Below are 27824 nucleotides of genomic sequence, written 5' to 3' on the forward strand. Positions count from 1 at the left end.
AGCCATGATAAAATGGTGGAGCAGACTCGATGGGCCAAATGGCCTAATTCTGCTCATATATCTTATGGCATTATAGTTTTATAAGACTAGGAGCAGAAATAGACCATTTGGCCCATTGAGACAGCTCCATCATTCCAACATGGCTGGTTTATTATTCTTCTCAAACCCCATTCTCTTGCCTTCTCCCCATAACCTTTGAAGCCCTTACCAATCAAGAACCTATCAACCTTCCTTTTAAATATACCCAATGATTTGACATCCACAGCTGTCTGTGGCAATGAGTTGCACAGACTTACCACCCCCGGCTAAAGTAATTCCTCCTTATCGCTGTTTTAAAGGGACATCCTTGTATTCTGAGGTTGTGCCCTTTGGTCCTAGATTCATGTGTGTATGATCCACCAATGCACAGAACGCAAAAAGGTCACATAGATTATGTTAATTCTCATCAGGCAGACTATTGTATCTCCTCTGGTGTACTTATATCTTGTTAGCCTTATCAGGAAAGAAAATGAGGCTCTCAAGAGGAACTGCTACTCATCACAGCAACTGTGCTACTTAAAAGGGTAATCACCTCTTGAACCTTTTTTTGGGAATTCACCTTTGGTTTGGAGGTCAGCAAGGGCCACAGGAGTGGAATCAGAGCTGGGAAAATGGTTTCATTTCAGTGGCAATATAATATCCAGTAGTTAACTCGTTGCTTCAGTGGCGCCCCCCGCTGGGCAAGCTGCAGAAATGATGCACGTTATTGCTGAGGAGTTAAAAATCTCACCGACATGCAGGAGGATCCCGTGGAAAGAACAGAAAAAGGTCTTATATTACAGAAACTATTTACTGTAAGACGATAAGACATAGGAGCAGAAATAGGCCAGTTGGCTTATCGAGTTTACTGTGGCATTCCATCATGGCTGATTTATTATACCTCTTAAGCCCATTCTCCTGCCTTTTCCACATAATCTTTGATGCCAAGTACCTATCAACCTCTGCTTTAAATATACCCAATGACTTGGCCTCCACAGCCATTTATGGCAATGAATTACACAGATTTACCACCCTCTGGCTGAAGAAATTCCTCCACATTTCTATTCTAAAGGGATATCCTTGTATTCAGAGGCTGTGCCCTATGGTCCTAGACTTCTCCACCATAGGAAATATCGTCTCCACATCCAGTCTATCTAGGCCTTTCGATATTTGACTGGTTTTGATTAATTACTGAAATAGATGCCTGGTCAACATTTAATAGGAAAGAAATGGGAATTAATGATGCAAGTACATGAAATTAGGATATATGTAAAGGATTAGGATGTACAGTGAGAGATTAGGTTGAATGGCCTGTTCCTGTCTTGTAATGCTAATGTAGAATATCTTCAAACAGATGGTATTCTTTATTGAAATGTTTCACATAAATGTCTCAGCCAGAGTGAAGCCCTGTCAAATTTCAGGTCTGCATGCATCAAATGAAGCCAACACAACAGAGAGTCGGTAGCTGATTCAGTCAAATCCACTATTGAATTTCAAAGCAGTTCTCTGTGTGTATAAATAGAAATTCTTATGAAAACAAAGGAAAATTTGAAAAATGAAGAAACTCAAAACAAATGACATGCAGATTTTGCTTGGAAGCTGCTAATTATTTGCCCAAAGCTTTTCACTTTGGTCAAGCAAATCGCTGCATTTTGCATTGACAAAGGTCCAGGGTAGCCTGTCACGATCTGTTAAGTGACTCAGAGTGGAGCACCTTCTGTTGATGAGCTTACATTTTATCCTCATCATCCAAAAACAGAGCCAACATCAGTGATCTTTGGTTGCCAGGGGACGTGAAGTGGAAGCAGAGCCAAGAGTTACCAAGCGCATATGATAAATGCAAGTCAAGCTTAACAAGTGGAACTCTCCTTCCTTGTCACAATATTATGCCCGAATTGAATTTGGCATATAAAACATCACTATAGCAGAGCTTAGCTGAGAAAATGATGGATGATGGTTCTCATAAAGACTGAGCACAATTACTCACACAGAACTTGGAATAAGTGAAGCACGCTGGTAGCTGCATCATGCTGTGGGGATGCTTCACTGCAGCAAGCCCTGGAAGGTTTATGAACGTACAGGGTAAAATGAATGCAGTAAAATACAGGGAAATCTTGGAGAAAAACCTGATGCAATCTGCAAGATAACTGTGACTTGGGAGAAGATGTGTTTTCCAGCAAGAAAATGACCCCAAGCATAAAACCAGAGCTACACTGGAAAGGCTTAAAAAAAACAAAGTTAATGTTCTGACGTGGCCAAGTCAGAGTCCAAGCTTCAATCCAATTGAGAATTTGTGGCTGAACTTGAAAAGGACTGTTCACTCATGATCCCTATGCAATCTGACAGAGCTTGAACAGTTTTGTAAAAAAGAATGGGGATAAATTGCAGTGTCCGGATGTGCAAAGCTGATAGCTGATACAGACTTATCCACACAGACTCAAGGCTGTAACTGCTGTCAAAGGTGCATCTACTAAATCTGAATTGAAGGGGGTGAGTAGTTATGCAATCAATTATTTTGTGGTTAACAATTGTTACAAATTTAGACCAATTTGTAGAAATTCGTTTTCATTTTGACATCTTTTTCTGTTGATCAGTGTCAAAAAAGCCAAATTAAATTGAATATGATTCAATGTTATAAAAAAAACATGAAAATCTTCAAAGGGGGGATGAATATTTTTTATAGGCATTGTATACAACTAAACAATCAAGAGTAGAAGTCCCAAGTGGACTGGTACTATATGGATGCTCTGTTGGAAATATCACATGAGAAATCTGATTTTAGAAGTATTGGATCAATATGTTAAATACATTCAGTGAGGACTTCCCACTTACCTTGTCTGTGATCTTAGATAGGAGACAGAAATATGAACCTATAAGTAAGCAACAGTGGAGGCATCTGAGTCCCTTAAACCTGCTCTACTATTCAATGAGATAACAAGTAGTCTGACTGTAATCTCAAATCTTTACGCCACAGTAAAATTTTACCTCTTTCCTCTCAAGGATCTATCTCCTTCTGCCTAAAACTATTCAAAGACTCTTTAATAGTCTTACTTCAATATCAGAATTTCAGCCTCTACAGACTTGTTGGTTTTCCCTTCTATTATTTGTACATAGATTTGGACGCATTTCCAAAGTGGGGCTCGAATCTGTGAATTTGCTTACAGGTAGGCTGGAGATGTGTCTGTGCCAAAAGTGGTGTAAGGCACTTCTTCCCTCCGCTAGCCTGCAGGTCACCCTTGGGCAAGGTTTAGCACCCATTTACTGTGCCATCCCACTGAGCAGGATCACATGAAGCCATGGGAGCAGGTGGTGGGTGGTTGTATGAACAGCTGGTATAGATCACAAGTCCTGGTTATGTGACCACTGATGCCAGGCAGACAGTCACTGAAGAATATTGATAACGGCTGGGGTCACCCATCTTGTAAAGACACTGCCCAGAGGAAGGCAATGGCAAACCACATCTGTAGAAAAATTTACCAAGAGCAGTTATGGTCATAGAAAGATCATGATTGCTCATGTCATATGACATGGGACTTAATGAACAAACAGGCAAAAACCAAATAATCTATTGGAATCGGAATCAGATTTTAAATCACCAGCATATGTCATGAAATTTGTTAACTTTATGGCAGCAGTACAACGCAATACATGAAAAACATATATAGAGAAAAAAAATGGAGTTGCATTAAGTGTATTTATGTATATTAAGTAGTTAAGTTAAAATAAGTAGTGCAAAATAACAGAAATAAAAAAGTAGTGAGGTAGTGTTCATGGATTCAATTTCCATTAAGAAATTGGATGGTAGAGGAGAAGAAGCTGTTCTTGAATCACTGAATGTGTGTCTTCAGGCTTCTGTACCTCCTTCCCGATGGTACCAGTGTGAAGAGGGCATGTCCTGGAGGTGGAGAGCCTTACTGATGGACGCTGCTCTCCTAAGGCACCATTCCTTGAAGATGTCTTGGACACTACAGAGGGTGGTACCCATGATAGAGATGCCTAATTTTACATGTTTCTGCAACTTATTTCAATCTTGTGCAGTAGCCACCCCCCCCCCCCCCATACCAGACTGTGATGCAGCCAGTCAGAATGAAACTTTAATTGTGATATGGGAGCAAAACAACAGGAGGCGATTAGCTAACCATTACATACCCAGAAGATTTTTGGTTAGTTGCATAGGAACAGCAGAAAGTCCTTTAGTGTCTCCAGCCTCTTGTGATGAAGCTGAATATTCATATCTTAGTTCAATTTGACAGCATTGATTTCATAATTCTTTGCACCATGCATAATTTTACATTGTCAAAACTGTTTCCAAGCCCTTAGCTTCACTGGCAGAGAAACAGACAGACAGACAGACAGACAGACATACTTTATTGATCCTGAGGGAAATTGGGTTTTGTTAGTCGCACCAAACAAGAATAGTGTAGAAATATAGCAATATAAAACCATAAATAATTAAATAATAATAAGTTAATCATGCCAAGTGGAAATAAGTCCAGGACCAGCCTATTGGCTCAGGGTGTCTGACACTCCGAGGGAGGAGTTGTAAAGTTTGATGGTCACAGGCAGGAATGACTTCCTATGGACGCTCGGTGTTGCATCTCGGTGGAATAAGTCTCTGGCTGAATGTATTCCTGTGCCTAACCAGTACATTATGGAGTGGATGGGAGTTATTGTCCAAGATGGCATGCAACTTGGACAGCATCCTCTTTTCAGACACCACTGTCAGAGAGTCCAGTTCCAACCCCACAACATCACTGGCCTTACGAATGAGTTTGTTGATTCTGTTGGTGTCTGCTACCCTCAGCCTGCTGCCCCAGCACACAACAGCAAACATGATAGCACTGGCCACCACAGCCTCGTAGAACATCCTCAGCATCTTCCGGCAGATGTTAAAGGACCTCAGTCTCCTCAGGAAATAGAAACAGCTCTGATCCTTCTTGTAGACAGCCTCAGTACCAACGTTTGTGCAGATGAAGGCAACTTAGGAATTGGGATGCACTGGTTCGGGTGTGCTGAGTAGTTCTGTACCGTGTAATGTTGGCCTGGCCTTTCACGGGTGGGCTCACTGCAGGAAGTTGTTGTGGTGAAAGCTTGGGCTCTACAGGAAGGTCAAGGACCAAGAACTGGGCTTGGGGTTGGGGAGACCAATACCCTTGGTAGATCTAAAGGAAGGGAAGAGATATATGGGTCTTACCTGGTTGGGTTTCCAGTCCAATACGCAGATATTAGAACAATAGAATCCTCCCATAAAGAGTCAGGTCAAATTTCTTCGAGTGAATCAAACCTGAGCCCTCCTGATAATTTCTTACTGGAGCCAAACAGTATAAGCTTTCATTTCTTTTATTTTTCCCTCTGATTTTATTTCTCAGTTTCAGTCCTTTAAGTTAAAAGCAATTTGAAAATTTAATTTAAATTTCCCAACAATGGGCTTTTTCTTTCCAAGACGTTATGTGTTTGTGAGGGAAGTGAATTTAAAGCAGGCAGCCTAATTTCTATTGGGATTTTACTGTGATAGCTAGCATGCTCAGGAAATATGAGCATTTAATATTTCATCACGCTTTATGGACCCTTGCTAAAATGATTTTGCATGGCTGTCAGAGTGATACATCACTTTTAATTTCATATTGGTATTTCATCGAAATGTAACTTAAAATGTACCACCATGCAGAAGAAAAATGGGTTCTTTGGTTCAGAAGGTTTTATGTTCCATGTGAGTGTTTCCATCTATTCCTTTCTCCCTTGTCCAATTTTGTTTTCAAATTAAGTCTTGCTCCCTTCAACAACTCCTCCTGGTCATGGGTTCCATTCACTTTCTTCAAGCTCTCATTCTGACAGAAATCAATGTACAGAGATCAGGGACAACCACTCTCGTCTCTGTGGCCTTTCTCCCACACAACACAACAAAACTGTGCAAAGTAGTGAAATATTTTGAGGTGACTTCACTCGAGTGCTATCAATCACTGTGCAGCTTTTTACATGTTTATTTATTAATTTATTTAGAGATACAGCATGGAATAGGCCTTTCAGGTCCTTCAATCTGTGCCACCCAGCAACCCCTGATTTCACCCTAGCCCAATTATGGACAATTTACAATGACCAATTAACCTAGCAACCAGTGCATCTTTGGACTGGAGGAGGAGACCAGAACAGCTGGAGGAATCCTACAAATTCCACAGAGAGGACTCAGAGGATGCTGGGATTGAACTCCGAACTCCCATTCTCCGAACTGTAATAGCAGCATGCTAACCACTATGCTATCATAGTGCCGTGGAACTGTATACCAAGGTATACAATTCTAAAGATTTCCTCTCCAAGTCTGTCTACTTGAATATCACAAGTCATTGCTGCGGTATAATTTCATGTGCTCTGAACTCTCTTAACTACATGTTCTTTGTGTGTCTGTAATTGTGTTCTTTATGTCTGCTAGTGTAAATGCCGCTTAGCTATAACATGCCAAGACTGATTAAACCAAACTGTGCTAGATTTGTCTGCCATTCTGACTCACATACAACACTCCCCTGAACATGGAACATAAAACATTATAGCACAGTACAGGCCCTTCTGCCCACAATGTTGTGTTGACTTATTATCCTACTTTAAGATCAATCTAACACTTCACTCCTATGTATCCCTAAACCACTAAACTTCTTCAGAACACATCATTTGAAATATTGATTATTGACAAGTAAACTCCTTCAGAATACATCACTCGAAATATTGATGGGTAAACTCCTTCAGAACACATCGCTCGGAATATTGATTATTGACAGATAAACTCTTTCACGAGATGGACTAAGTTTTTAAAATAAATTAGTCTTTGATTTTGTTATGGATTCAAGCAACAATAAATATATGAGTGAGACATGGGTTTTTATAATAAATAACACGTTTATTAAACACTGAAAACAAACTCCCCAAAAGTAAAAGAAGCAGTTTCAGCGACAGGTTACTATCGATGCAATGCTCCTCAGACAGGATGAAGAGGTCAATACTCCCCAATGCCATTAGGTTTTACAATTCAACCGCCAGGACTTAAGAACTTTTTAAAAGCTATTATTAATGCTTTTTGAGATAGTGATTTAGATGCATATCATATTTTTTTTACTGAGTTAAGTATTGTATGTAATTAGTTTTGCTACAACAAGTGTATGGGACATTGGAAAAAAAGTTGAATTTCCCCATGGGGATGAATAAAGTATCTATCTATCTATCTAAACAAATCACTAACGTAACCGGAAATCAGCTGCTATGCGGCAGCTTAAACAGTTCTTAAAGCAATGAAGCTTAAACAGTTCTTAAAGCGATGTTGCGAAAGTTCAAAATGCTTACAGTCCATTTAAGGGAGAGACTTTTTAAGACAACTTAAATTCTCTTTCACATCGTCTTGCTGCAATTCCCAGTCGAACTACTTTCCCCATGAAGAATTTAGGAAGATGAAATGAAACGGCTTAAAGGCACTGACCTTTCCTTTACAAAACTGTTCCCAATCCTTTCTGCTATTCACAGGGATTAACACGGGCACAGTCAACGAATTCCTTCCAAATCAGGATCAAACAAGGTTGAACCTGTTTCACCGTCGAAATCGACTCTCCTCGATCTTTTAACTCCTGAACTCCGATCTTCACTCTCCACTGATTCTCAACTAGCAGTATTATAAAGAAACTGCTGGCAATGACCTTTTAAACTTTAGGCATCAAATAAAACTTCATCTTTCAACCACACTGCGTCATGATATTAAATCACGCAGTGGCATGAAGTCAACATGGCAAATCCAGCCACGAACTGCCCCTCCTCACAGGGAGGGGTCCTTCTTTTATACCCTGTTAAAAAAAAACAAACAAAACAAAAAAAAAACACTTGTCACATGGCCTCTACTGGCGGGAAAATGACATCACTCCACCATCACAAGGCCATTACCTCAAGTCCAGTATAGCTTCAGCACCAGTCACGTGACAAGGGTACCACTGTCACGTGTCACGGGTACATAACAATTTATATTTGGAAATATTATAATCTCTCTAAAGTGAGGGTACTTATAGTAACTTACAACTATGGGTCTCCAGAGCTTGGCCTAAGTTTAGGACTCCAGATTGGCTACACTAAATATCATCACACTCTCAAACCTATTCATCTTAAAATGAGGGATTGCCTGGTTTACAACTTACCTGCATTACCACCCTTAATCTGTTTTCCTTTAATATTTTAGCTAACAGGAGCCTATCAATCTCATATTTCAAATTCCTGATTGACGGTGTATTAATAGTATTTGTGGAAATATTTTAGTTTTTTTGATTGTACCGTAGGTCTGACTGACTTGCTATAGGAAGGATGTCATTAAGCTGGAAAGGGTCCAGAAAGGATTCACAAAGAAGTTACTGGGACTAGAGGGCTTGAGTTATATGGAGAGACCAGATAGGCTGAATCATTGGAAGCCAATTTTTATATCGAATTATATAAAATTATAAGGGTCACAGATTCTGTAAGTGATATGTACAACCACATGTATGTAGAGGTACAATTAAAAACTTAATTGCATCCATCATCAAGGACCCCCAATATCCAAGCCATATTCTCTTCTTGCTAAGCCATTGGGCAAGGAGGTAGAGGAGCCTTGGGTCCAATGGCACCAGGTTCACGAGCGTTTATTACCCTACACCTATCAAACTCCTGAACTAGCATGGATAACGTCAGTCACCTCAGCATTGAACTGATTCCACAATCTGAGCCCTCCAACGGTCAGGGTCGACCATGGACGTTGAGTCCCAGCTGTCTGGATTCACAAGCCAGGACGGTACAATATAGAGACCAATCTGTTGCCCATGTAGCAAACTCCCCCTCTCTATGCATCGGATAAACCCAAAGGAACAGCAGAAATCAATACAGTTTGCCACCAGCAGCATCGCAGGAGTTGCCAATCAGTGTTGAACTCAACATAGGACTGCCTTGGGAATTCCAGCTCCAGATGTTTCCCTCGGGTTTACTCCTGAAGTGTTCCCCATGAGTGGGTATACCCACAAGGCAGTTGAGGTTTGAGGTCAGAGTTTTCCTTCTTCTAGATGAGCTGCCATCCATGGCTAACAAGGCCCATTTGCCTGAAGCGACTTGAGGTTTTGAGGTGCCTGTAGCCCCCCTTTGCCCCTTCTCCTGTCAGTAGAAATGGTTCTGCTGGGCTTAGTAGTTAAGCTACACGTAAAGTCCAGAAACTGGGCTTGGTTTTCAAAGGCTATTTGTATTGCACGCCATTAGAAGCATTTAATAGGTAGTGGGAGTTTATGCCCATTACCCACCACCAGCTATAACAATCTTAAGAAGCCAAAACCATGGATATTCCACAATCTATGCATACACTACTGAGGGCTATCAGTTTATTTATTTATTTATATATATATATATATATATATATACTTGTACAACTTAGACCATAAGGCATATGAGCAGAATTAGGCCATTTGGCTCATTGAGTCTACTTCACCATTTCATCATGGCTGATCAATTTCCCTCTCGATTCCATTCTCCTGCCTTCTCCTGTAACCTTTCACACCCTAATTAATCAAAAATTCATCAGTCTCTCCCTGAAATACACCCAATGACGTGGCCTCTACTGCCAATTGTGGGCATGGATTCCATAGCTTCACCAGCCTCTGGCTAAAGAAATTCCTCCTAATCGCTGTTCTAAATGGATGTCCCTCTGGTTCCAGACACACGAACTATAAGAAACATCCTCTCCATTTCCATTTTATCCTGATCTTTCAACATTTGAAAGGTTACAATGAGATCCCTCTCATTCTTCTGCACTCCAGCAAGTACTGGCCCAGAGCCATCAAATATATGTTAACCCATTCATTCCTGGGATCATTCTCATGAACTTCCTTTGGACCCTCTCCATGCCCAGCACATCTTTTCCTAGATAAGGTGCCAAAAACTTCTCACAATACCTCAAGTGTGATCTGCCCAATGCCTTAGAAAGCCTCAGCATTACATCCTTGCTTTTATATTCTAGTCCTCTCGAAATGAATGCTAACATTGCACTTGCTTTCCTCACCACAGACTCAACCTGCAAGTTAACCTTTAGGGAATTCTACACAAGGACTCACAAGTCCCTTTGCACCCCTGAACTTTGAACTTTTTCCCTCTTTAGAAAATAATCTGATATTATGGGTGAGTGGCATCATACAACACACTTCTGCCACAGTATGAAAAGGCATTGTACTGGTTAAGGTCTGGAAACTCATTCAGACTAATGGGTAACTTTGAGATCTTCCTGATTTGTGATCGTAACTGTTCACTGAACTATTGAAATAGATCCCCCACAATCACTGCTCCATGAAAATGCAGGGCCAACTCCTTATTACAATATATTTGGATTTTCTACAACACTCAAATTCACTTACCTCCCCCCCCAAAAAATTTAAGGATGTATTTCACTCAATGTAGAATAGAACATAGAAACATAGCCCACAAAGCTGTGCTGAACATGTCCTTACCTTAGAATTATGTAGGCTTACGCACAGCCCTCTATTTTTCTAAGCTCTATGTAGCTATCCAGCAGTCTCTTAAAAGACCCTATCATTTCCACCTCCACCACTGCCGCTGGCAGCTCATTCCATGCACTCACCACTCTGCGTAAAAAAACTTACCTCTGACATCTCCTCTGCACCTACTTCCAAGCATTTTAAAACTATGCCCTCTGGTGTTAGCCATTTCAGCCCTGGGGATAAAGCCTCTGACTATCCACACGATCGATGTCTCTCATGATCTTGTACACCTCTATCAGGTCAACTCTCATAAATAAAAGTGAGCAATTTCAAGCTCCTGGGTGAAGATCTAGTTCTGAAGATCTAACCTGGAACCCGGTTACAGCTACAAAGAAGGCATGACAGTGGTTATATTTTATTAAGAGTTTGAGGAGATTTGGTATGTCACCAAAAGCACTCACAAATTTCTACAGTTGTACTGTGGAGAGCATTTTAACTGGCTGGTATCATTGTCTGATATGGGGGGTGGTGGGGAGTGGGGGCTATCGTATGGGATTGAAATAAGCTGTAGAGTGTTGTAAGCTTAGTCAGCTCTATTATGAGCACTAGCCTCCCCAACATCCAGGACATCTTCAAGGTGTGATTCCTCAAAAAGGCAGCATCCAGCATTAAGGACCCCCATCACCCAGGGCATGCCCTCTTCTCATCGCTACCATCAGGAAGGAGATACAGGAGCCTGAGGGCACACACTCAACGATTCAGGAACAGCTTCTCCCTCTCTGCCAAACGATTTCTGAATGGACATTGAACCGATGAGCACTACCTCACTACTTTTTATTTCTATTTTTATACTACTCATTTAATTTAACTATTTAAAAATACATATACTTGCTGTAATTCACAGTTATTTATATTGTTATGCATTGCATTGTACTATCGCTGTAAAGACAACTATTTTCCTGACACATGCTGATGATATTAAATGCTGATTCTGAGAGTGAACATCTGCTTGAACTTGCACTTCTGACAATGCAAGAGTACCTACTGCTCTGAAATCCAACGTACCCCCTCACCACACAAGCCCAACCACCAACATATCAGCAAAATACAGTAACCGAATCAGCAGCTTTTAAATCACAAGGGGGGAAGATAATCTCTCACAAAACAGACAATCCCAATTTAATGCCATTGTTTGCTTGATAGACCAGTAAATTGTGTAGCACCGCATCTAGTAAATCTAGCCTGTGACTGGATTCATTTGCCAATCTTCTCCCTATTCTCGCTCCACTTGCATTGCAATTTAGTCTTCATTATATTAATTTAGAAACCTAATTCTATTCATTTAAAGGTATGATGACATAAAATTATGGGTTGATTGCACTCATTTTAAAGCAACTTTGCATTGTTAGAAGGAGTGTATTAATTAAATTGCAGATTACATTAATTAGAAATGATTATATTAATTGAAGCTAAGAGAAGTTATTGCCAACTTATCCATCAGGAATATTTCTGATCTATTTTGACTTTTAATTTAAATTATCAGAACACATTTTTCTTTAAAATCTGCATTAAAATCAACTTTATAGAATATGGTTATGTCTTGGGTTTGAAATTCATCTAATTAAATTAAGAACAAGAAGTAGTATTAAGTTGCGCATTTGCAAATGATTGTAGAAACACATTACAAGCTGACTTGCTGTGCAGTAGGAAAAAGGGGAGGGAAGATCAAGAAAAACATAGAAACAAGTGAGAGTCTTTCAACTTCTCAAACATATTCTGCCAGTCAATTTGATAGAATGGAAACACACTAGTCCTGTGTGTCCTCAAGCTTCTCTTGTTCTCCAGCTGGCACCTCAGGAAATGGGTGCTGTTTCTGAATGGTTCGGCTGTACAGCTTAGAGCCACAGAGAAACACAGCAGTTATATCAATGATTAAAGATCAACGCACGAATACAATATTCCGGACACTTTATCCTCCCACGTTCTCCTCACAACACCAGATGTTTCCATGCATCTACACTCCAGGGACAATGGACGGAGGCCAGTTAACCCAGTGAGCCCTATGTTGTTGGGATGCTGGAGAAAGCTGAAGAATCTGAAGGAAATCACAGTATTGTAGCGATGTGCTACACACAGCACTGAAATAACGACACGAAGTCGGTAAGTCGTTTCGAGACTAGTTTATTCAAACTTTACGGCGCTGGCATTTAATCCCTAGTGCCCACCCTCTCCAGGCGGAAATGACGTCAGAAGTGCATTACCAAAGTCTCCCCCCGCGCGCTGGCTATTTGTGAGCTGGTTCGCCTGTGCAGAAAGTGGGTCGCCACAGTATCATAGAATGGGCAATTACTGCACCCAAGGTCAGAATTGATCCTGGATCTCTGGAGCTCAGTCAGGGATTTAGCTGCTTCACTTTACTGCCCATACTGCATGCGATGAGGAAGCCTTGCACCTACAATGCATTTACTGCAGGGTGTGTGTAGATAGTGAGATCTCATTTTCTGAAACCATCAGCTAGTGATGTAAACATGAGATTCTGCTGATGCTAGAAATCCAGAGCAACTCAACACAAAATGTTGGAGGAACTCAGCAGGTCAGGCAGCATGTATTGAAATGAATATACAGTCAATGCTTCGAGCTGAGACCCTTCATTGTCCTGATGAAGTGTCTTGGCCCAAAACATTGACTGCTAATAGTGTAATTGCTGAGGCATTTAATGTTCAAAGCTCAAAAATTCAAAGTTCAAATCACTTTATCGATCCATTTCTGTTTGTGGGAGCTTGCTGTGCGCAGGTTGGTTGTCATGTTTCTGACTTTACAATGGTGACCACACTTTAGAAAGTACTTCATTACCTTTAGAGGCCCATGAAATGCCTGGAGAAAAAGGTTTCTTTTCTTTCAAAGTTTAACTACTATTTATAAATGATTGAAAGGTTTGCACAGACTAACTTGTTTTGAAAATCATTCAGTGTAAAATGGAGAGGTTTTGTTATCACCTTGCTCTTTATTGATTGTGATTTAACACATATTTAATAAAAAGTGAAAGTAGTTTACTGTCTTTGACAACAAACAATGGCAAGTGGAGTTTAGAAAACAAGCATTTTAATACATGCTGTTTGTGGTTGAGATATTTTGAGCAGATGTGTATTTTATTCATGAAGCAGAAGCTGTATGATGGAAGTGAGCCTATTGGTCGGTCCCTGAGTCAGGGAGCTCAGAGAAGCAATGCGGAAGATATGAACAGCGGAACAGTGAGCTGCTGGTGTCCTGCTCTCCCTGTTGCAGGAGTGATGATCTCTTTCTCCCTCGTTGGTGAGAGAGAGCCTGAGATACCAAAGTTCTGGGTTATCAACTGTAGTTTTTAGATGGACTCGGGACCTTTGCTATTGCTTGCATGGTGCAGGGTGAGGGGAGGGCTGTTGCTTCTGCTGCTGCTTGTGCATGGGAGGGGAGGGGGGTTTAGGGTTTTGATATTACTATATTTCATTCTTTGGGGTTTCTTGTTTTGTGGATGTCTCTGTGAAGAGTAAAAATTTCATTTGGTATACTGTATACATCCTCTGATATTAAATTAACATATTTGAACCATGAAAACTAAAAACAAAATTTAAACTTCAATTTCAGCTCTGAATGCCCTAAAGAGGAAGCAAGGAAGCTATAGTAGAGAGTCCAGAGGAGGTTGATGGAAAATATCCCAGCAATGAAAGGGTTAACATATGTGGAGCATTTGAAGGCTCTGGGCCTGTACTTGCTCGAGTTTAAGAGAATAAGGGGAGATTTCATTGAAACTTCTTGAATATTGAAAGGCTGTGAATGTGGAGAATATGTTTTCTGTAGAGGGGGAGTCTATGACTAGATGACACGGTCTCAGAATAGAGGTATGTACTTTTAGATTAGAACAGAGATGAGGAAGAATTTTTTTTAGCCAGAGGGTGGTGAATCAGTGAAATTCATTGCCACAGATGTCTGTGGAGGCAAAGTGATTGGGTGTATTTAAAGTGAAGGTCAATATACTCTTGATTAATCAGGGTGTCAAAAAGGTCACGAAGAGAAGGCAGGATAATGAGGTTGAAAGGGATAATAAATCAGCCATGATGGAATGATGGAGCAGTCTTTATGGGCTGAATGGGCTAATTCTGCTTCCATGTCTTATGTTATTTCAGTTCTCTCCTAATGTTTAAGTTCAAAGTAAAGTTTATTATCAGAGTACATACACGTCACCACATACAATCCTGAGATTCTTTTTCTTCAGGCATACTTAGCAAATCTATAGAACAGAAACTGTGAACAGGATCTGTAAACTGAAACCAAACTCTGCAAATGCTGATAATACATAAATAGCAATAAATAATGAGCATGCAATAACAAGGTAAAAGAGTATTTAAATGAATGGATTTATGTTCAAGAGCCTGATGGTTGAGAGGTAGTAATTGTTCTTGAACCTGGTGATGCGAGTCCTGAGGCACCTGTACCTTCTACCTGATGGCGGCAGAGAGAAAAGAGCATGGCCTGGGTGGTGAATGAGCCTCCTATCAGTTGTCTTCTTCCTTGCAGTTTAAGCAAGTCCTTTCCACCCCAAACTTGCTAGCCTGAAATGGGTCTTAGTCTGTAATAACACCCTTTGCCATTATTTTCAAATTCCTCCGAAGCCATGCTGTCTCCCCAACTCTCCCAGAACTACAACTCTCGGAAATCTCTGTGTTCCACTAAATCTGCTCTGTAATGCCCAGACTTGGTGTTTGTGCCATGACCTGTCCAAACCTTGAATCCTAAACTTACTCAGCCCGTTACCTCCTTTTCCTACAGTATGTTGCTCCTCAAAGCCTATAATTTTATTCTCGTGCAGAGATTTTCAACCCTTTTTATGTCATGGACTCCTACCATTAACCGATGGTCCATAGACCCCAGGTTGGGAACCCCTGTTCTAGAAGAACACACACAAAATACTGGAGGGGCTCAGCAGTTGACATTTCGTGCTGAGACCCTTCATCATTTCTGGAAAGGAAGCGAGCAGGATTAGAATAAGAAGGTGGACGGTATTCTAGTTGTTGGTTTCTTTCCATTCGTGGTGTAAAATCAACAGTTTTTTTGAATGAAACTCTTGCTGCAACTTGGGACTTTTTAAAAGACATCACAAGGCTACTGAAGTCAGTGGAAAGTTTCATTATAGATAGCTCTGATTTCTCCCTAAATTGTACTCCATGGGTTACAGTACTGGCTGAATGTCAATTTTCTGAAGTCACATTATACATGATGCATCACGCATAGCTTCATAATGTGGAATTTCAACAAATAGGTCAATAAATGGTGACTGCCAAAAGCATCAATTCAACCTGGATCAATCAGAAAACTGATTTCTGCTGAGTGTCTTGGCCATGACACACACTGCATCAAACCATCTAAAAAGTTCAGGGCTTGAAATGAAAGGCACATTAAAAAAAGATGGAATGGATATCTGCTCAGCAAAGAGAAACTCATTGCCAATTTCAATAATATAACATATAACCATATAACAATCACAGCACGGAAACAGGCCATTCCGGCCCTCCTAGTCCGTGCCGAACTCTTAATCTCACCTAGTCCCACCTACCCGCACTCAGCCCATAACCCTCCACTCCTTTCCTGTCCATATACCTATCTAATTTTACCTTAAATGACACAACTGAACTGGCCTCTACTACTTCTACAGGAAGCTCATTCCACACAGCTATCACTCTCTGAGTAAAGAAATACCCCCTCGTGTTTCCCTTAAACTTTTGCCCCCTAACTCTCAAATCATGTCCTCTCGTTTGAATCTCCCCTACTCTCAATGGAAACAGCCTATTCACGTCAACTCTATCTATCCCTCTCAACATTTTAAATACCTCGATCAAATCCCCCCTCAACCTTCTACGCTCCAATGAATAGAGACCTAACTTGTTCAACCTTTCTCTGTAACTTAAGTGCTGAAACCCAGGTAACATCCTAGTAAATCGTCTCTGCACTCTCTCTAATTTATTGATATCTTTCCTATAATTCGGTGACCAGAACTGTACACAATATTCCAAATTTGGCCTTACCAATGCCTTGTACAATTTTAACATTACATCCCAACTTCTGTACTCAATGCTCTGATTTATAAAGGCCAGCGTTCCAAAAGCCTTCTTCACCACCCTATCTACATGAGACTCCACCTTCAGGGAACTATGCACTGTTATTCCTAGATCTCTCTGTTCCACTGCATTCCTCAATGCCCTACCATTTACCCTGTATGTTCTATTTGGATTATTCCTGCCAAAATGTAGAACCTCACACTTCTCAGCATTAAACTCCATCTGCCAACGTTCAGCCCATTCTTCTAACCGGCATAAATCTCCCTGCAAGCTTTGAAAACCCACCTCATTATCCACAACACCTCCTACCTTAGTATCATCAGCATACTTACTAATCCAATTTACCACCCCATCATCCAGATCATTTATGTATATTACAAACAACATTGGGCCCAAAACAGATCCCTGAGGCACCCCGCTAGTCACTGGCCTCCATCCCGATAAACAATTATCCACCACTACTCTCTGGCATCTCCCATCTAGCCACTGTTGAATCCATTTTATTACTCCAGCATTAATACCTAACGACGGAACCTTCTTAACTAACCTTCCATGTGGAACTTTGTCAAAGGCCTTGCTGAAGTCCATATAGACTACATCCACTGCCTTACCCTCGTCAACATTCCTCGTAACTACTTCAAAAAATTCAATAAGGTTTGTCAAACATGACCTTCCACGCACAAATCCATGCTGGCTACTCCTAATCAGATCCTGTCTATCCAGATAATTATAAATACTATCTCTAAGAATACTTTCCATTAATTTACCCACCACTGATGTCAAACTGACAGGTCTATAATTGCCAGGCTTACTTCTAGAACCCTTTTTAAACAATGGAACCACATGAGCAATATGCCAATCCTCCGGCACAATCCCCGTTTCTAATGACATCTGAAAGATCTCCGTCAGAGCTCCTGCTATCTCTACACAAACTTCCCTCAAGGTCCTGGGGAATATCCGGTCAGGACCCGGAGATTCATCCACTTTTAAATTTCTTAAAAGCGCCATGGAGAGTTTTCATCATCAAAACCAAAATATTTAACAATAACTGTGTAAGCTGTATATTCCTGAATGTAGAAGCAGTGGTAAATAATATGATGAACCTTTAGGAATCAAAATAATAATGTTATTTATTCACATTAAATGTACAAAGAACTGGAAATAGATTTTTAACAACAATGTGATTATAACAAGGACAATTGATTTCCCATTAGCTCTGAACCTATCTCTCTCTTTCTTGCTGGATTAGATTAAAAAGACATTTTAAGAATTCATCACTGTAAAAGGATTTGTTAAGTTGTGAGGTCTTGAAAGAATCCACAATAAAGCAAGCCATCCCATTGTTTTGCTATTGAGGTACTGATTTTCAGTCACACTTACAGCTACAAATCAATGCATTGCTTGCATCCCACTCTTGAAGTCGGATGCAAGGACGTAAAGTTCCTTACAGGCGCTTATGATGTGTCAAGAGTTGACAAGACTTCAATTTAATACCACCCAGAATGAGTCCAGCAATGCAGAGATGTCTCCGTCCGAGCCTTGCATGTCAGTTTGAGATGTTGTCACTGGAATAAAGTTTTTGTCAAGAGCGCTCCTGAAAGACTTGAGATCCAATTCCTACTTAACTAATGCAAAAATCCCAAATATATACAGTATTTGTAGGGAAAAATATAGAAAATTAACTATAGGATGATAAACATCATTTGATTTGTAATGATACCTCTGCATTGCATCTTCTTCACTTTGTCAGGTGTGTGTGTGCGTGCGTGCGTGCGTATATATATGAATATGAGGGTGGCAGTAGCTGGTTGATGCTGGGATACCTGGGAACATAGCTTAGAGATTTATTCAGATTCGGAGGAATTAATGGCCACTATGGGGATGGTGTATCATCACCCACTGGAGCCAGCTGAACCTCAGACAATCTGATGAAGATTTGACAGGGGTGATGGTCAGTGGCCGATTATTTCGGACCTTGGCCCAAGAGAATGGTTGGAACAGGGAGGCCTTGGCCACTCTATTCCACCATGAACCCTGGGGCAAAATGAAGGATGCCCTTGCCTTGGGAGGGCCAACAGGGGACTTAAGGGTTCTCATCAACCAGTCCATCTGCCTTGACAATATTCTGGCGGATTGTAAAAGGGACTATATTATGAGGCCAAGGACGGCCAGAACAAGCCCAGCCTCAATCCATTGCAGTTTCAACCCCTGAGAGACCACGATCAGCCTGTCTCTTGCTTAAGACTCTGTCGAGCCCATGTAGATCAGTCACACGAGGCTGTCTGTCGATGAGAGGTCCAAGGCTTGGAATTAAGGCTGCTGCTGTTACTGTGGGGAAGCAGGTCTCCTGCAGCCTGAATGTCCGAAGCTGCAGCCGCCTGGAGAACTGCTAAAACCATCCAGTATCAGGAGGACAGTGATGGAAGCAGCCTCTACTCCTAATCCCATGGATTCCGGTTTGTGCTGAATGCAGAGTTCACTTGGGGTAAACCCTTGAGCCCAGTGAAGGCTTTTGTAGACTCTGGGGCAGTGGGCAACATTCTGGACTCAGGAACCCCAGTTGGTTCAACATACCACTGTGAGAGTTGAGCCATTCCACGCTCACAACTGCCACCTGATAGGTTCCAGGCAGGTGCAGCAACCAGTTGTGGTTTTGCAGATGAGTATAGAGATCACGTGGAAGTCATTAGTTTCTACATTATTGACTCTCCACTCATATCCCTGATCCTCAGGTAGCCTTGGCTATCCCAGCATAACCCATCCATGGACTGGAGGGAGGGGAGAATCATTGCTTGGTCCAGTCAGTGTAAGAAGGTATGCTTGCAACATGGTGTTCCAATCTCTAGACACTCCCGAGAACAACGACCAGCAAGGGAACAGACTTCAGTGCGGGATAATCTCAAGCCTAAGCGATCCAGGCCACCGGGTCCCGACTGAAGGGAAGACTCCCAAACGCAGACCCTTGGATCCTGTTCCCAGGGTGCAAGGACCACCTGTAACACATTGTTGCCATTGCCTGAGGATAGTGACCCTAGGGAGGAGACTCAGAGGTAAGAAGCTTCAGGAGTCGTCCTTGAAGGAGGGTTCAGAGGAACTTGCAACACCCAAACTGGTTGAATTTTCTTCAAAATACAAGGACTATGAAGAGGTCTTCAGCAAGGGAAAAAGGCTGTGACACCAGCCTTACAACTGTGCTATAGATCTTCCTCCTGGTGCTTGACCTCCACATGGTCTATTATATGTGCCCTCAGGTCCAGAGAGAAGCACAATGGAAGAATATATAAAGGAGGCTTTTGGATTCATTCTGCCCTCCACCTCACCAGCTGGCACAGGCTTCTTCTTCATCCAAAAGAAGTGGGAGCCTGTGGCCACGTATTGATTATAGAGGATTAACCACATGACAGTCAAGAATTGTTACCCCCTTCTGCTCACAGATACTGCCTTTGAGATTCTCCAAGGGGCAAGCGTATTCACTGAGCTAGTCTTAAGGTGTGTGTACAGTTTGGTCCCTATCAGAGAGGGTGATGGGTGGAGAACTGCATTCGATACATCAATGGTACACTATGAGTACCTGGTTATGCCCTTCAGCCTTGTAAACATTCCAGCAGCTTTCCAGGCCTTTATAAATGACATTCTCCAGGATGCTCTCTATAAGTATGCCTTCATCTACTTGGATGATATCTTACTCTTCTTAAAGTCCATGGAGGAGAACATCACTCATGTCAGGGCTATTTTAAAGTCATTTCTATACCATGGACTTTATGTCAAGTTGGGGAGGTCCAAATTTCACATGATGATTGTTTCATTTTTGGGTTTCATCATCTCCAATGGCAATCTCAGGATGGATCCTACCAAGACCCAGGCAGTCAGAGACTGACCACCACCATCCAGTATCAAACAAGTCGAATGATTCCTGGTGTTTGAAAATTTCTTCCAAATGTTCATCAGGACCTTCAGCTCAGTGGCAGTTCTGCTGACAATGCTAACTAAGAAATCCTCAGGTCCTTTTGTCTGGACTACCGAAGTGAAGGCTGCTTTTGCAGAGCTTAAACAACAGTTCACATTAGCTCCCATCTTGGTTTCGCCTAATCCAGACTTGCCCTTCATCATGGAGGTGGATGTCTCAGACATCAGAATGGGTGCAGTGTTGTTTCAACAGTCCCCTTCGGACTGTAAACTGCACCCATGTGCACTTTCTCCAGGCTGATTAGCTCCCATCTTGGTTTCGCCTAATCCAGACTTTCCCTTCATCATGGAGGTGGATGTCTCAGACATCAGAATGGGTGCAGTGTTGTTTCAACAGTCCCCTTCGGACTGTAAACTGCACCCATGTGCACTTTCTCCAGGCTGCTATCCCTGGCAGAGAGGAACTGTAATATCAGGAATCAGGAACTTCTTGCAATTATGTTAGCTTTGCAGGAATGGTGTCACTGCCTAGAGGGGACCAATTGAACAGACCACAAGAACCTGGCTTATACTGATGAAGCCAAAGGGCTGAATTCCAGGTGGTCTTTGTTCTTTAATTTCATCCTGACCTATTGACTGGGGTAAAAGAACCAGAAACCAGCTGCCCTGTACCATCAGTTTAATGAACCAGAATGATAGGAGCAGCCTACCACCATTTTGGCCCAGACCAGATGGTAGTGCCAATTCACTGGGCAATCGATGCTCTTGTTCACAAGGAGGACCAAGTGCAAGAGGAGATTCCTAAGAATGGTCCTCTGGGTTGGCTGTTCATCCCAAGTTCCTTCTAGCCCCGGGTACAGCATTGAGGACATTCATCAAAATGACTGCTCACCCCGAGATCGAGTTTATCACGAAAAGATATTGGTAGCTTGGAATGATGAAATAGCAGGCAAGGTGTGCTCTCAGAACAAGGAACCCTCAAGGGCTCCTCCAACCCCTACCTGTTCCAAAAAGACCATGGGCGCATGTCTCCATGGACTTTGTCATGGGTCTTCCACCATCCAAGGGGTAGACTGTCATCATGGTAATTGTTGATCGCTTTTTGAAAGCCTGCAAGTCCATTGCCCTGGAGAAGATACCATCTGTGTTGAGATAGCTGAGATTGTCCTGACCAGGTCTTCAGGAGCTATAGATTCCCAGAGGACATTGTCTCGGATTGTGGTCCACAATTCACATCACATTTCTGAAGGGCATTTTATGAGCATATTGAGGCAACAGCAAGTCCTTCCTCTGGGTTTTAGTAGCAGTCCAATGGCCAGATAGAGTGGACCAACCAAGATTTAGAACATACCCTAAGTTGCTTGGCCTCAGAAAAGCCTGACGAATGGTACAACCATTTGCTGTGGGCAGAGGTCACCCACAATACTTTACAGCATTCGGCGCCTGGGATGTTACCATTTGAGTGTCAGTGTGGTTATCCTCCAAGTCTCTTTCCAGAACAGGAGGCCAAAGTTCTCATCCAAAGTTACAAGCAAAAATGGATTAGGGCAAGAGAGATTTTGCTGACCTCTATCCAGAAGGCAGAGACCAAAGCAAACTGAAGAAGAAGACAGGGACCTACTTTGTAGCCTGGGCAAGAGGTCTGTTGTCCTCTCATAATTTGCCTCTCCTGGTGGAGTCAAGAAAGTTAGCATCCAAGTTCATTGGTCCCTTCAAAGTGCTGAGAAAAATATACCTGGTAGCTTACACCTTGCAGTTCCTCAAGAGATAAATCCCACCTTCCACATCTCTAAATTAAAACCTGTCTGCATCAACCCCTTAGCCCCACCACCATCAGCCTCACTGCTGCCCAGGTTTATCGATGGTGAACAGGTCTTCAAGGTGCGAAGACTTGTGGACTCACGTACTGTTTGGGGTGTTTGGCAATACCTCATGGTCTGGGAAGGATTTGGACCCAAGGAGGGGTGCTGTAAAGAGACATCTTGGGACCAGCTCTCATCCACAATTATCATCATCGGCTCTCTGAACAGCGGTGGTCATTGGAGTCAGCCATAGGGGATGGGGTCCTGTTATAAGATGCTCCCAACCACACCAGCTTCTCATATTTAGATTCTAAATTCTCTGGAGTATGGCTAGCTGGCACAGCCTCTTGAACAGTTCAGGACAGTCCTGCTAATTGGCAATCGTGTTTTGGGTGCCAGGAATTGAATATTTAAAGAGCACCTGAATGGAGCCTGAGCACTCAATCATAAGCCATACTGGTAATATTGTCTAGCATTTGTTTTGTACTCAGTTCTCCATTCAGTTTGATAATGAGTCTCAATCCAAGCCATGGGTACTTCAGCATTTGATGCAAGCCATACTCATCAAGGACTTTTCATCACGCTTACTTCTCAGTACCCAAAGAGTGTTGTAAAATTTGGCTCTGCCAAGAACATCTCTGTCAATACATTCTTGGGTAAGAACATAGAAAACCTACAGCACAATACAGGCCCTTTGGCCCATGAAGTTGTGCCGAATATGTCCCTACCTTAGAAATTACTAGGCTTACCTATAAGCCCTCTATTTTACTAAGCTCCATGTACCTATCTAAAAGTCTCTTAAAAGACCTCTCATATCCACTTTCACTACCGTTGCTGGCAGCCATTCCACGCACTCACCACTGATTACCAGAAGATCTGAATTCCAGAGGAGAGTTAAGGGTCTATTAAGGCTGGGTTAGAAAATTGAAGCTAATGAGAATCCAGGAAACAACTCCCCAAATTCTGATTGTACTGACACAAAAGAAGATGATGGAGCCAGCTGAACCTCAGACAATCTGATGAAGATTTGACAGGGTGATGGTCAGCAGCCGACTATTCAATTGAATTTCAGACCTTGGCCCAAGAGAGTGGTTGGAACAGGGAGGCCTTGGCCACTCTATTCCACCATGAACCCTGGGGCAAAATGAAGGATGCCCTTGCCTTGGGAGGGCCAACAGGGGACTTAAGGGTTCTCATCAACCAGTCCATCTGCCTTGACAATATTCTGGCAGATTGTAAAAGGGACTATATTATGAGGCCAAGGACGGCCAGAACAAGCCCAGCCTCAATCCATTGCAGTTCCAACCCCTGAACTCAGACCACGATCAGCCTGTCTCTTGCTTAAGACTCTGTCGAGCCCATGTAGATCAGTCCCATGAGGCTGTCTGTCGATGAGAGGTCCAAGGCTTGGAATTAAGGCTGCTGCTATTACTGTGGGGAAGCAGGTCTCCTGCAGCCTGAATGTCCGAAGCTGCAGCCGCCTGGAGAACTGCTAAAACCATCCAGTATCAGGAGGACGGTGATGGAAGCAGCCTCTACTCCTTGCTGTGGTGCAGTCAGCTTCATGTTGGAGAATCAGTAATGGATTTCCACACTGCTGCATCTTGGGCTGGATGAATTGTGATAGTTTCATCATTGCTCCATCATAGGTGTTGGATCTCTGCCTAATTTCTGATCCTTAGGGCTCTTCTGGGAGTCAGAAATGGCAACCAGTCTTAACTCTAGGATTTCAGTTTATTTTTGAGTACAAACATATACATAATAAGCAAACTAAATGAAGAGCTGGGAAGTGATCTAAGGAGTGTAAGACAAAAGAATAAAGATAGTGCTTCTAAAAAATCCATCACTTTTATAGATAAGGTAAAAGAAATTCCTTAGACAGATATAAGTAAATTAACAGGCCTATATATTTAAACAATTATATCATGTGGGTTATGTGCTAATACCCAATGAAAAATGAGAAAGGTGATTAAACCATTAGTTTAGCTGCTATACTGCTTTCTGCCAGTGAGTGTGAAAAATACATGCTTGTAAAAAAATATGAATCTGATAAAAGGTAATATTAAAAGACAGTGGTTGCCAATGAGAGTGGGATGTACACTGATCAGATAATGAATCCATGTTCACAGATGATAAAATGTGGAAGGAATTAGAAATGGGGTGACTAGTAATAAGTAACAATTGTGCTAATAATTGCAAGGCAATGACCATCTCCAATGAAAAGAGTCTAACCTCACTAGTTAGCCTATAATGATACCCATTACTGAACCAACCAAGATAAACTACCTTTAATCAGAAACTGAACTGGATCAAAGGCACCGATGGAATGACTAGAAAAGCAGTATACTGAGTGGGTATTCTTCAGCATTACATACCTTGACTTCACAAAGGATTTCTACAATCTGTAAAATATCAGACAAGAGCCAGAATGATCTCCACTTAGCTAATCAAGTTCAGCTCAATCTGCATAATGAAAGCAGCTCACTAGATTGGTACACTATGCACCACCCAAAACATTCACACCCTCCATTAGCAGTGCGCGGAGTGCAAACCACCCCCAAAGCTTCAAGTTTGCAACTTCATGATTTGACAGTAGGAGGGAGTCCTGCAGTGAAAGACCATCACAGCCAGGCTTACTCCATATCTGGACATGCACACAGTGGTCACTTTATTAGGTACACCTGTACATTAATGCAAAGATCTAATCAACCAATCATGTGGCAGCAACTCAATGCATAAGAGCATGAAGACATGGTCAAGAGATTCAGTTGTTGTTCAGACCAAACATCAGAATAGGAAAGAAATGTGCTCTAAGTGACTTTGACTGTGGAATGATTGTCAGTGTCAGATGGGGGGGTGGGGTTTGAGTATCTCAGGAACTGCTGATCTCCTGGGATTTTCACACACAACAGTCTCTAGAATTTACAAAGATTGGTGTGGGAAACAAAACAAAACATCCAGTGAGTGGCAGTTTTGTGGGTGACAACACTTCATTAATGAGAGAGGTTAGAGGAGAATGGTTAGACTGGTTCAATTGACAGAAAGGTAACAGTAACTCAAACAACCAATGGTTTGCAGAAGAACATCTCTGAATGCACAATATATCAAATTTTGAAATGGATGGGCTACAGCAGCAGAAGACGTTGAGCATAGACTCAGTGGTTACTTAATTAGGCAGAGGAGGTAAACAAGTCGCCACTGACTGAAAACTGCTGGTTCTTCTTTGTTGCTGCATCTACATTGTCGGATTCCTTGTACGGCAGCAGCTCTTTAAGAAGACAAATTATTACAACTTCCTCATAGAAAATACATAGAAGCACAGCAGGAAAAATCCAGAAAGGATTCAGAACACTCTTTGAAAATGCTCTTTTGATTTTTTTCCCTAGTATTGCTTGTGGCAGGAATCCTTAATGCCTGTGGAGAGCACTACAAACCTGGAGGCTTGGCAATTCTTCTGTGAACAAAGGGCCAGAAATTGATCAATGAGAAACTAGAAACCACAGCCATTTCCTAAACCGTGCTGACAGAAGCAATCCGGTAAGTTACTGGTTTTCATCCAATGCAATCCACACTCCAAAACAGTTACATGAACTTACACATTTTTCCTTTTCATTATGAGAATACAGCTTCAGCAAAAAGCTTCAATAAAACATAACTAGTTGCAGTAATTTCATCCTGGTTATTCAGTGTTAAGGATTTGGGTTATAATTCACAATCCAGAACTTCCAATTACCCAGCACCAGATGACTTAAGCAGTGTAAATAAATAATGATTTTAAATATCTTCACATACAACAATCCGTTATCAACTTTCTAGTTTCCATTTTAAAATATGTAACTCTTAAAGCTAAGAGTGTTAAGAGGACATCAAAAACACTATTGCTCAAACTCAGATTTCATTGTACTTCCTCCTGTGCAGGATTGGGAGGTTAGCTTCATCCATACCAATTCCATTCATTTGACATTCTAATTCCTGAAGAAGGCTCTCAGCCCAAAATGTTGATTGTTTATTCATTTTCATAAATGCTACCTGATCTGCGTAGTTCCTGCAGCATTTTGATTAGGATTTCCATCATTTGCAGACTTTCTTGTGTTTATCGTTAGGTATTAACAACACCTTCTTTGAATTTTGAAACATGCAAAATCTCACTTTGATTTATTATTCAAAAAATGGGCACTGAGTTACATTGGTTTCCATTGTACTAAGTAGTAAGTTCTTATAAGTTAATCCTGCTTTTCAAATTCTTTCTTAGCCTGACCCCTGTCCATCTCCAGGCTGACATCTTTCTGAGATTTGCTTTTCTTCATTTCTGCTCTTCTATACCTTCCAAACCATTCCATTTATCACCTGCTGTCTCCTCCAAAGCTATGGGACACTCCCACTAAATTCCTGCTTGCTCTCTTAAGGATCCCTCTTGGAGCAAACACTTGGTCAGGTCATCTAAATGTATTGTTCTTTAGCTCAGTCAATTTTTGATTAAATTCCTGTGCAGTGCCTTGGGACATTGAAGGCTCAATTGAAAATAAATTTTAAAATAGTGACTCACAACTTCAAGATGTTTTCTTGAATTTAATGGGATCATAATCATGATGCAAGAAATGTAGTAGTCTTCCATGAATACCAAGCTGATAATGATAGACTGTTTGTGCTATTATTGATTGCAGAATAAATATTAGTCATGATTGTTGCAATAACTATCCTGCTCTTCTCCAAGTAGTGATTTGGGATGTTTTATATCCACTGGAAAGTTTGGTTTAAAAGAAAATACCTCCAGAAATGCAGCATATCCTTGGTAGTGTTGTGGAGTGTCAACTTGGATTGCAATGCACAAGTCTGTTCAACACTTTAAAAATCAAGTTCATGGTCTTTGGCTCCACAAAATGCTGAAGTTATCTTATAATCTAAATTTTGCAGAAAGAAAACATATTTTGAAGACTGGAAGTTTCTTATTATTCAGATAAATAAAGGTTGACAAACAACAAAATTAGACTGAATGGCTCACTGTCTCTCAAATGTTGATTTTACTTTTCACATCCTGTCTTTTCACCACTGTGAGAAGTCTTGTGTATTATTTACTCTGGCCATTGAGGCTGAACAGTTAAAGATAAGTACCATCAATACTGTGAGCCCTTCTGTAAAGTTTCTTTCTTTGAAACATCAAGTATTCACATATTCTCTGTGGACGCAGTGCACTCTAATGTGAATTCTAGAAGCAGAGATCATTACCAAGCAAGAACTCTGCAGTTAAGCTCACTGGACTAGAAACTGATCTATGATGTTAAAAGCACACCAATAATTGTATGGGTCTGATGCCACAAAATTCAATGATCCTTGAAATCCCACACTGGGAAATTAGTGATGGATTTGGGGGAGTCTGGGGCCCAATCACAGCCAGGGGAAGACAAAGGTTGCCTGGCAAGTAGAGTCTGGTTTTCTGGGGTATGGGATGTTGAGTCAACAGATCTTGACTCCTGTATTTAAATCTCTTAGAACTGTAACTGAGGAATTGTTCAACACTAATTTGCTGTGAA

The 27824-nt window shown here is 41.5% G+C and overlaps 1 long non-coding RNA gene across 1 annotated transcript; it reads left to right on the forward strand.

The window, feature by feature from the left end:
• Positions 1-2393: 2393 nt before the first annotated feature.
• LOC140719705 (uncharacterized) lies at positions 2394-25830 on the forward strand. The gene is made up of 2 exons (XR_012096979.1): positions 2394-2508; positions 25680-25830. It is a non-coding gene; the product is annotated as an uncharacterized lncRNA (long non-coding RNA).
• Positions 25831-27824: the final 1994 nt, after the last annotated feature.

This window comes from Hemitrygon akajei, chromosome 32 (assembly GCF_048418815.1).
Source record: "Hemitrygon akajei chromosome 32, sHemAka1.3, whole genome shotgun sequence".
Lineage (NCBI taxonomy): Eukaryota > Metazoa > Chordata > Chondrichthyes > Myliobatiformes > Dasyatidae > Hemitrygon > Hemitrygon akajei.